The 11,542-nt window shown below is 34.9% G+C and overlaps 2 long non-coding RNA genes across 7 annotated transcripts in view; both read left to right on the forward strand.

Annotated features, from left to right (window-relative positions):
• The first annotated feature begins 622 nt into the window (after window positions 1-622).
• LOC106764258 lies at window positions 623-4,534 on the forward strand. Of its 6 annotated transcripts, none has more exons than XR_002668202.1 (8): window positions 623-1,112; window positions 1,934-2,062; window positions 2,269-2,367; window positions 2,577-2,630; window positions 2,908-2,955; window positions 3,337-3,525; window positions 4,153-4,251; window positions 4,332-4,534. It is a non-coding gene; the product is annotated as an uncharacterized LOC106764258 (long non-coding RNA). The 6 variants fall into 6 exon arrangements; XR_002668203.1 differs by having other exon boundaries at window positions 2,284-2,367; XR_001375896.2 differs by lacking the exon at window positions 1,934-2,062 and having other exon boundaries at window positions 625-1,112; window positions 2,284-2,367.
• A 5,777-nt stretch (window positions 4,535-10,311) lies between these two features.
• Window positions 10,312-11,542, forward strand: part of LOC106764241 — a 4,279-nt gene continuing 3,048 nt past the window's right edge. The window contains exon 1 of the long non-coding RNA XR_001375888.2: window positions 10,312-11,255. This is a non-coding gene — a long non-coding RNA (uncharacterized LOC106764241). The remainder of the gene's footprint in view (window positions 11,256-11,542) is intronic.

An 11,542-nucleotide genomic window follows, 5' to 3' on the forward strand; every position in this document is an offset into this window, starting at 1 on the left:
TGGGAATGGAGAGATGGGTGGATGCAACTTCTTTCAGTGGTGCAATGAAGAAGTCTTTGATGAACGAAATTTGACGATTGTTGATGAAAGGAGTGCAAGTGCGAGAAACGACGAAGTGGGTGGAAGTATGATGAAGATGGAAGAAAGAGATGTGGAAAATCTGAAATATGCTTCTTTGGAGAAAAGTGTCGTTATTTTGGAGAAGGGCATGAAGGTGTTAATTGGGATGATGTTTGTTACCTGTGTGTTTAATGTAATTGTGATTTCGATGTTGATGAAAGTATATTGATTTCTTAGGAGGTTGATGAAAGTAGGTCTCTGAAAGTATCACTACTACAAAATTGTCTATAGATAGCGCTAAATAGATAGCGCTTTTTTAAATAAGCGCTATCTATTAATGTGCAGAACAATAGATAGCGCTTTTTTAAATAAGCGCTATTTATAACTTTGATAATAGATAGCACTTTTTCAGAAAAGCGCTATCTATAAGTATTTAATATTATTTTTTTTATTCATAATTTGAAATAGACTAATAGATAGCATTTTAAAAAAAAAACGCTATCTGTTCAACTATTAATAGATAGCGTTTTGTTTAAAAAATATATCTATTATGATTTATTTTTATTTTAAAAATTAAAAACACTCCCTTCTGGAATTTTTCGCGGGGTATCCTGTCTGCTCATTCTATCTTGTCTTCTCCTTTCGGTTCTCTTTGCTTCTCATGTCATTAGGTTCTTCTTTCTTCTCCTTCCCTGTTATCTCCTTTCCTTCTCATTATCTCTGGGTTCTTCTCGTTCACGTTTGCCACTATGCTATCGCTTAGACCCGAAACCCTACCCTTGTCAGTGCGCTNGCTAGGGTTTCATTTCACCTTCTCCGAACAATGTCGCTCCCGCATGCTCAATTGAAACCAATTGCATCACTCAGAAATTCGGTGGAGCCAATTCCCTAGAAGATGATATGAAATCGTGCTCGCGGACCAAGCCTCTTCTTCTGCCCTTTCCGATGCTTCTCCACCACCACGCCGTCATCGTTCTCTTCGATGTTTTCAAAATCCAAAACAACTTTCGCGAGCACGAAGGCTCTGATGACTCACTCGGATACCCTAAAAGGTAACACTCACGTGCCTGCTTTCAATTTTAAGGTTTGCTTGGTAATCTGTTTAATTTTGGCACTAATCGCTTTTATTGTCGAGCTAGAAAGAATAACTTTGTGTATAAAATGGTGAACCAATCAGACATCTTNATTAGAGGGAAAATTTTATATAATCGTTTATAGAAATTGGGGCTTGACATTGACCCTGATAATCTACGTTGTAAAGGTCTGCACGAATGTCTATAGGTTATCAAGTTGGAGCTTCAACTCTAATTTTGATTAGAGAATAATACTGTAAGGGTGTCTTTTATTTCCATTCTATGAAACTGCTTTTGTGTGTAACTTAACTAGGTTGCTTCTAATTGTAATTACAATAGTGATATTATTAGTAGGTAAGTTGTTTATATGCTTCGCTTCTTGAGTGTTTTGTATTTTTATTATTATTTATTATCATTTGTCCAATCTATAATTGCAACTTTTGTATACTAGTTTTGAATTTTACTTTATCCTGAAGCTTGTTTGGTCCAATGTGTCAAAAAGCTTTTTTTCTTTTTTTTGGAACAAAATGCAGAAGCTTGTACTTTTAATCTTAATGTTTATAGTTTTACTGCGATTTCTGAATTACGCAACAAAGGTTGGAAGGAAATAGTTTTTTGTGACATTTTTCCTTTTATGTCTGCATCTAGAAGGACATTTCTTCTTTTTGTAGGATTTTCATAGCACTAATGTTGCAGAAGTCATTGAATGGAAAATAATCTTAATAGTAGCACAAAGGAAAAAAAAATGAAGTGTAGGGGTGCCTTGGTACGGCCTGAATCGTTCTGGGAAATCTTTTCAGTGTGACAAACTAGTTTGGAGGGACAAAGGATCTCTGCCGAATTATGGAGATTTCCTAATAGAACTACAAATGTTGGGCAAATGATATATGCTTATCTTAGTAACACATCTTAGTTGGATGGGAAAAAAGGTTTCTACACTCTTTTTTTTTCTATTTTTTCTTCTGTTAAATGAGTATGTGTTATGACTCAATAATTTTAGGCATATCTTTTAATTATTTTGGCCACTCTAACATATTCAGTCAAGATCCACCTTGTGGCAGTTATGACTTTGATCCCTTTGAAATGTCATCACTTACTATTTTGTATAGATCCTTAAACACTCTGTTTATCGCAGTCTTTGTCTCGACAGGTCGTACATCCATCAAGATATACTACTATGTGCATGTACGCAAACGTTCAAATAGGCTTCATGATGAACTTTCCTTCAAGATAGGTGATAACTGTTGCAATTTTTAACTTTGATGCATAAAAGAAAATTATTCTTGTTCTTTATTTACTGATATTCGTAAGACTTGATGTTTGAGCCAAAACCTTGCTCTTGGCTTTACTTTATACCTTATGAATTGATGCTTTTAGCACAGTGTTGGAACTTGGAACCATGCTTGAATATGATCTAATTGTTATCTGTTTTCATTAAAACAGGCAATATCATTTGCAAATCTTTTCTTGGTTGATATCTTAACTTCCATGGCAAAGGTGTGTTTCCTTTTCAATATTATATTTCTATTAGAAAAGCCTTTGTCCTTCTCTCCCTTGAAATCTTTATAGTTATTTTTTGAGTCTAGTCGATTTCATTTAGAGATTTGAAGCTATATGCTTTTGCCATCATTTACTTATTTTTCTTTTTATGGTTACAATGGTACAACACTGATGCAACCTGAGAGTTTAGAATTGCCATAATCTGTTGATCTAAATTTTAGTATCTAGTAATGTATAATTATATTATTTTGATTATGGTTGTAATTTTTTGCAGGTGTTTTCTGATTTGGAACATTCAGTAAGTAGAATGGTCCACCGACAGGTTTGATTCTGATAAATTACGTCTGATATCTTCCATTATTGTTTTAATAGTTTATTTATTTTTATTTTATTTTAGCAACTTCAATATCCCATTTTGATTATTATATAACTTGATAAAGTTCACGTGTATGATGAACTCCTTTTATTTAGACTTAGGACATGTAACATGTTTACTTAATTCATACAAAATATTTTGAAGAACTAAATCGGTTTCATTTGATTTCTTGTAATATGGTTATAACTTTTGTCATACTCATTGTTCTCTGTTCCACTAGAGCTTATTTTTAATGAACAAACTTTTTGGACCTATATATTTAGTTTTTGCTTGTTGTGGATGCTTCATTTCTCAACATACGATTTCACTTTTTAATTTTTTTTGTAGGTTGCCATAATTGCTTGGTTGGAAGCTGATTTTGTTTGTGGCAACCACTTGTCGCTTGCCTTATCTTTTCTGCGTAAACCAATGCCTCTTATAACAGAGTTGAAAGATGTAATTCAAGAGATGAAGTCACTCAAACTAGAAAAGCTTAAGAAGCCCGTGACTTAGTGAGAATTCTTATTTTTTAATCAGGTTATGACCCTCCTTTTAATTCTCAAATAATTTGTATTTAACTGTAATTTACAAAAATACTAATGAAGCTTCAGTATTTGCTTTGGCTGTTTTTGTCTACTGTGTAACTATTACATTGTTAATTATGAGAAGTTATTGGTGATAATTGTATTTTGATCAAGATAGAATCTTTGGTCCCCTTTGTTGGGTTAGGTGCAGAGGGAATTAGAAAAGGGTTAAATGAAAAAAAAAGCCTGTGCATGATGCATCCAAACAACAGTAGTGCGTGCCCTTTTGCAACTGTCCCGATCTACATTATTAAAATTATATCCTTTCAAAATGCACTCTCAATTCAATCTCAATCTCCTACGCAATAGGAAAATTTGACACTATCAATAGACAACTTTCATAAAAGATAACTTTACATGTATAACTTGTATGCATTGTTATTATTGTTATGATTTTATAATGGTAATAAATAAATTGATAAATATAAAATGAAAGCATGACTTAGTTACTATTAGGACTTTAAACTTGTATATGGTATGTAGTTGTTTGTTATACACTAAATTTGTTAAGAGTTTATTAGAGTTTTGGTTTATTGTTATGTTCAAATTATAATGATGTTTTCTACTTTTGGTTATCTAGTGTCCAAAATTACTCAACGACAATGATTGTGGATATTACTTGTGTCGATATATGATGAAAATTATCACATACTGTGAAGGAGGGACAATTCCAATTAATGTAAGTTATCTTCATTGTCATAATTCATTTGTAATAAAAAATTTGATTGACTAATTTTATATTATTTTTCTTTCTTGCAGTCCTTTTCTAGTTGCAGATGTCAATCATTTCGTGACAATCAAATAATTAAAGTTAGAGAATATTGGTGTTTATTTGTAACTAATACATCTTATATGTTATGTTATGATGATGTACATGCCTATAAGTACAAATAGGATATACATGCTATGATTGTATATATTGTTTTATGATGTCATGACATGTACTAGATGACTCGACAATATATTTTCAAATATTATTGTACCAATAGTTTTTATTCATACTAATAAATATTCTTTTTGAGACATTTGTCTTTGTCATATTTTGCTTAATATTTTATATATTTTTTTGTATAATAAAACCAATAAATAGCGGATGTTTGTATATAATAAAATTAATATTTTATATTTTTCAAAATATTTTATTAAAAAATTATTTTTTTTTTTTGAAAAAAAAATATCAATAGATAGCGCTTATTTAAAAAAGCACTATCTATTGTCAGTCACCAATAGATAGCGCTTTTTTAAATAAACGCTATCTATTATCAAACATAAATAGATAGCGCTTTTTTTAGAAGCGCTATCTAGATAGCGCTGACATAGATAGCGCTTAAAAAGCGCTATCTATGATAAAAAAAAAGCGCTATCTATACACTTTTTTGTAGTAGTGTATGTAATCTAATTTCATATTAACTGCAAGTAATTTCATATTTATAAAAGGTCCCTTGTTTAATTTCCTGTTGTAAAATGTCCCTTTTGATTTGTTTTATTTGATATGGAAAATTGAATAGGGAAAAGAGACACAATCTACCATTCAATCTTTAGGGTGTGACAATTATTGTGATAATGATCTGTGAACAATCACCAATAAATTGTATACATTCAATCTGCAGTTAATCTGTATACAATAAAAACCAAAAACTCTTGAAGAAGCACTAATGAATTAAAATGAACATTGACCATTGTCTTAAGCAACAGAGTTAATACATATTGTCTTAATCATAGACATTGTCTTAAGCAATACACCAAAAAGACCTGATAACACTAATAATCAAAAAGATATGATAGCAACATTGTCTTAATCAGTACAGCAAAATACAACTGACATTACATTTAAAAGATGTAACCAAAATAAGGTCAAATTTCAAAGTTCCAAAATAAACTGAAATATGACTTCATTCAGCAGCAGCAGGCACGTGTGTTGTTTGACCAGTAGGTTGCTCAGGAGGAGGTACTGTCACTTGTGGTGTTTGATCAGTAAGTTGCTCAGTAGGTTGCTCAGTAGCTTGCTCAGTAGGTTGTGCAGCAGGAGGTTGGTCAGCTGGAATATTTGTTGTTGTTGGTCGTTGTGGACAACATCTTTTGTTGTGTCCAAGTTGTTTGCAAATAGCACATGCTTTTTTGCTCCCACCCTTTCTTAATTCAGTATCATTCTTCTTCAACTCCCAACTCTCTAGCCTTCTTTTTTTCTTGGGCCTGCCAGGCATTGTCCTCTTCTTTGGGGGTAACACATCTGGATATGGAGTTTTCTCCCAAAGAACTTGACCATTGATAGGGTAAACGATGGAGTTGTAGGTCTCTTCATACGTTGACTTCCTATACCAAGTACCAATATAGTCTTCTGCATTTACATTCAAGAACTTCATTGCAGTGATGGCGTGAGTGCAAGGAATACCAGTAAGTAACCATTTTCTACAACTGCATTCTTGCTTGTCAAGATTGACAACATATTGCTCCCCAAATTGTGAAATGTGGATGATTTCAAATAACTGATCTGATGACCATCTGTCATGAGTAAAAAGTTAGAAACAAAGTTAGGAACAAAGTTAAAAAGAAAGTAAAAAAAGATGACCATGTTTGGAAAAGCTAAGTGTAGTATTGAACTTACCTTGGTAACCAATACCTGGTTAACCATGACTGCTTTAAAAATCTGTTGAGAACCTTAGGGCACACACTACCTTGATATAGTGCCATCTTTGTCCTGTTCTTAGCCCATCTCTTCATGATGTAAACCGTAATCTTTTCCAACATGGTGATAATTGGTTTAGTCCTAGTGTGAAGTAGCATACTGTTGAATCCCTCACACATGTTGTTGACAAGAGTGTCACATTGTGATCTAGAAGTGAATCTAGATCGTGACCAATATTTGGGATAAACAATATATGTCAAATTAAGTCTAAATGTCCAAGTACAACAATAATAACGTAGAGTAAACTGAACACATACCTTGGTGCAATTCCAATCAAATACTTATACGCTTCTAAATTGATCTCTTTAATTTTCAACATTTCAGCCTCCCATAGTTGTGGATATGTGGTTGTTGCTGCTGTCCACATCAAACGTTTGAGGTCTTTTCCAGGAAATTGCTTTCTAAAATTGGAGTACAAATGTCTAACACAAAAGCGTTGTTCTACCCTAGGTAGAAGTTCATCAAAGGCTGATAACAGACCCTACAAGTTTAAATAATGAAGTCAGATGAGGTTTATGTTAAATAGGTTGTAATTAAGCTTTGTTAGGGTTGACTGACCTTTTGTTGGTCTGAAATAAATGTACATGCTCCACATATAGCTTCCCCACCAAGATCCCCAATCAGAAGGTCCAAGAACCATGTCCAGGAGTCTTTGTTTTCTACCTCAACAATAGCATATGCAATGGGCAGAATTTGTTCATTTGCATCTCTTCCCACTGCTGTTAGTAATTCCCCTCCATACTTGCCTTTCAAAAAGCAACCATCCAACCCAATGATGGGTCTACAACTACTGAAACTATCTTTGCATGCTTTCAAGCATACATAAATTTTGTTGAAGATACACTCCCCATTAATATTTTCAACCTTTATTTTCACTGTTGAACCTGGATTTGACCTGAGAAGCTCATGACCATAATCATAGATTCTTCTACATTGTTCCTTGAATGAACCATCAACATTATCTTTTGCCATGGCTCTTGCCCTAAAAGCCATATTTCTAAAGATTTCAACATTCCATTTCCTACTCACTTTATCCCTAATATCCATGACTTTCATGTTTGGGTTCTCTCTAACAGCTTTTTCCATCCTTTTGCTCAACCACTTAGAAGTGATACACTTCACATTAAAATCTCTACTATAAGTGTGATCATCAATGACTTTTCTTAGCTGCCATGACTTGGAACGAGAACTAAAGGCACAATAAGCATACCATTTGCATTTACCATTGCCCCCACAACATTTAACACTAATCCTCTTGTTGTCATTCTTTAAGAATTTTAAATTTCGACCATTACTTAGTGCATATGTCCTAATGGCCTCTTTGAATTTGTTTTTCTCAGTAAAATAGGTCCCAACCTCCCACTTATATTCTTCCAAAATTTTAGGCATGCTAAATGTGGGGAACACAGTTCTAGGAATGGAACCTTCATCCTCACTATCTGGACCACTGTCCAAGTGATCTGACACCCACTTATTGTCAGGTATACCACGTAAATCATTCATGTCATCATTACCACTTGTCCATGAACTGCAGGGTTGTTCTTCACTCAAGCTTCTTTTAGAAGTACCAATGTTATCACAATGAATGGTCATATCAACAAGACTTTCTTCACTACTAGACTCATCTACGTTTTCATCCTCATCATCTTCTCTATTTTCATCTTCATCCTCATCTTCTACGTCTTCTAACTCGAAATCATCTACATCATGGACCTCAACCTCCTCAAATTGTGTTAAACCTTCACCCTCACCCTCAACCTCAACCTCAACCTCTCTCTCAACCTCACTTTGAACTTCTCCCTCAGCCAATTGTGTTACAACTTCAGCCTCACCCTCAACCTCAGCCTCAACCTCTTTCTCAACCTCTCCCTCAACCTCACTTTGAACTTCTTCCTCAGCCAATTGTGTTACAACTTCAGCCTCACCCTCAACCTCAACCTCAACCTCTTTCTCAACCTCTCTCTCAACCTCACTTTGAACTTCTCCCTCAGCCAATTCTGATACAACTTCAGCCTCACCCTCAACCTCAGCCTCAACCTCTTTCTCAACCTGTCTCTCAACCTCTCTTTCAACTTCTCCCTCAGCCAATTGTGTTACAACTTCAGCCACACCGGCAACCTCACAGTCAACCTCTCTCTCAACCTCACACTCACCCTCACCATGACCATTCTGCATTTCTGTTACAACTTGAACCTCACCCTCACCCTCAACTTCTGTTCCAACATGAACTTCATCATTAACAGCACCATCAACCCATTCAATCATTTCAATTATTTCTGGTTCATTCCTATTATGAACAACGTACAAATGAACTTCACCATTTAACATTGCAATATTAACCATATGCAAAGCACCCCTATCATCAGTCAATAATTCTAACTTCTCTGGTACCACTGACTGACCTCCTAAACTGTACCAAACTTCTTTAATGTCTTTATGACCTAACTCTTTCACTGATGCTATTATTCCAAAATAGCAGAAGAGGTCTGGATCACAAGACCATTGTGTTATCTCTCCATCAAATTTTAAATTACCTTTATCATCACTAACAAAATGTCCTGTATGATGGACCACTACTTTAATACGGTCATCCATGATATACTACTTTTCAAACAGAACCTTTTAACACTTGTACATTGGGGGCAAAATTATATTATGAAGGGGACATGATAAACTACTAACTAAGCAACTGTAACACATGAAGGGACAGGGGATAAAATAACATCCCCACTAAGGAAACACTGGTCCACCAAAAGGGGACCACTACTTTTAAAGAAGTCATATGTGCAATTTTTCTGACCACGACACTGCACACAAGGACCACGACACTATACACATCAACACACAAACTGGAATTTTTGGGACCACTACTTTTAAACATATCACAGAAATCAAAAACATAAACAAACAATAAAGGATACCCATCACAAAACAACAAAGCAACAACAGAGGAAACATATTCTAATCGGGACCACACGAAACGCATTACATATTCGTAGACATAAAACATAGGAAACTTACCTTCACTGACGTCCAAGGTCAATTCGTTGCATCCACGAGCATGTGATGGTCTTCGTCTTGCACTTAGTACTTCCACGAACAAATGGAGAATGCGAACCCTAACTCTGATTTCTGATACTCACGAAATTCCCAATTCTCTTAAATCCCTAATTCCCCCACTTATTCTTTTCTGATTATTAAATAAAACCAAATTATATAACCATTTTCCACGTCACAAGCTTTTTTTTTACACTAAAATACACGTATTTAAATCATTTATAAGTCAACCACTTCTCTGTCCACCACGTCATCAGTAACAGACGGCGTTACTCTTTATTTAACGGTGAGGGCTTAATTGCCTCATTTTTACAAATTATAGGACCGAATTGAGACAAAAAAAAAATATGATGACCAAATTGAGATTGCAATACAAATATGAGGACCAAATGAGGGTTTTAACCTAAAATATACATCCATGAATATTTCATCAATTAATGGTTTACCACTCTTTCTTACCAACTTATATGGTGTACTTGTAACATTCCATTTAGTAGAATAAAACTATTAAAATATAATATTACATAGATTTTCATTTACCAGAAACTACATAATGAAGAAGATCTTACATTTAGATAATCAAACCTTATCTATGTTGCTGTTTCATTTTCAACCTCACACCGAACTATTGGAAAGATGTCCTCCCTAAACTCACACCATTTAAGGTGATTATGGCAAAAGAAAAGACATAACTACAAAAACAATAAAGTTATCTACGGATATTTATATACGGATTTTAATCCGTATATAAAGTAGATATTATATACAAATTTTATATACGGATTTTGAAAAGTAAATTACATACCAATTTTATATACAAATATTTTCCGTATATAAAATTTATATATAAATTTAACATGTTAAAATGAGAAAATATGTGAAAAACATCATCCATATGTAATGGTGTATAATCTGTATGTAAGTAAAAGAAATAATTATTTAAAATAAAATCTAAATATTATTTTCCCTCTTTTATTATCACCTTTTTCCACTACTTTCCAAATTCTAAAAATTTTACAATTTTTTCCCTCTCTTACAATCACCCTTTTCCCTCAATTTTTCAAAATCTAAAAATTTTACAAATTTCATTCAAAATTTATCAATAATCTTGGTTCTTATTCCAAGTTCTCTCAAAGGTGAACCCTAGGAGGGTTTCTTCTCCTTCGTTGCCGCACCTTCTCCAGAGATATACGAAGCCTTTCGAGCTCTCACTGATATACAAAGCCCAAGTCTGACTCGCTCACTCTCAGTTCAGTGCCTCCCCTTGCCTCAACTCTCGTTCACTCTCAGCTCAATTCGTCATTCACTGTTGTTGGCTTCACCCATTTTGCTCGAGTCCCTTCTCACCATCACTCTCCATCGCCGGCAGTCCATGCCATCGTCTCGCCATGAGTCCCTTTCGTAATCACTCCCTTTGGCTCTCATTCGCTCTCGCTTGCTTCTGTCCATAATCCCCCTCGGCGTCACTCCATCTGGTAATAGCTTCTCTCATGGTTCATTCATAAAACCCTAAAATTGAAAGATTAGAAAACCCTAATTTAAGATATTTTCGGTGAAATGTTTTTTTTTTCTCATTATGTTTTTGTTGGAGTTTTCTTTAAAACCGTGGAAAATAGGGTAATGTGAGTAAAGCCCATGAAAAATTTACTCACTCACACTCGTCAATGGTGAGGCTTAGGACGGGCATTGATTCGGCGTTCTGGGACCTCAACATGACCTCGCCGTAGTGCCACGACGATTGGGCCAAGTTCGTTCCCGGAGACCATTTTCCGGTGGAAGCCTCCGTTGCCAGCAAAGTGCTCCGCCCCCAGCAATTTTCCTTCCTCTGAAACAAGCTCCCTTTTCCCATTGTCGCTCCCTTGCTCTCTCTCACTTTCCCCCGAGGGTTTGGGCTCCTTCGGTCTCCAGGCCCTTCTCCTCAAACTCTCCTCTTTTCGTTGGTACCTAACTTTTTCACTCTCAAACAACTTGCTTTCGCTACTCTTTTGTGATTTTGACAGTTCTTGTGATTTGGTTGATGTTGATGGCAAATGGGGTCTCCAGCTTTTGATCGACAGTTCTTGTTATTGATATGTTAAGGTTATATTCGTTGGGGAACTTTTTATTTGGAAAAGTCTTTTATCTGGCATGTTCCAGAATTTCATTCGCGTGCATTGATTTCCAATTACCTGGTTGTTGTATCAAGAGTATGATACGGAGGAACATGGTGAAAACCTTGTGAGTTTAC

The sequence above is a fragment of the Vigna radiata genome, chromosome 6 (assembly GCF_000741045.1).
Source record: "Vigna radiata var. radiata cultivar VC1973A chromosome 6, Vradiata_ver6, whole genome shotgun sequence".
Lineage (NCBI taxonomy): Eukaryota > Viridiplantae > Streptophyta > Magnoliopsida > Fabales > Fabaceae > Vigna > Vigna radiata.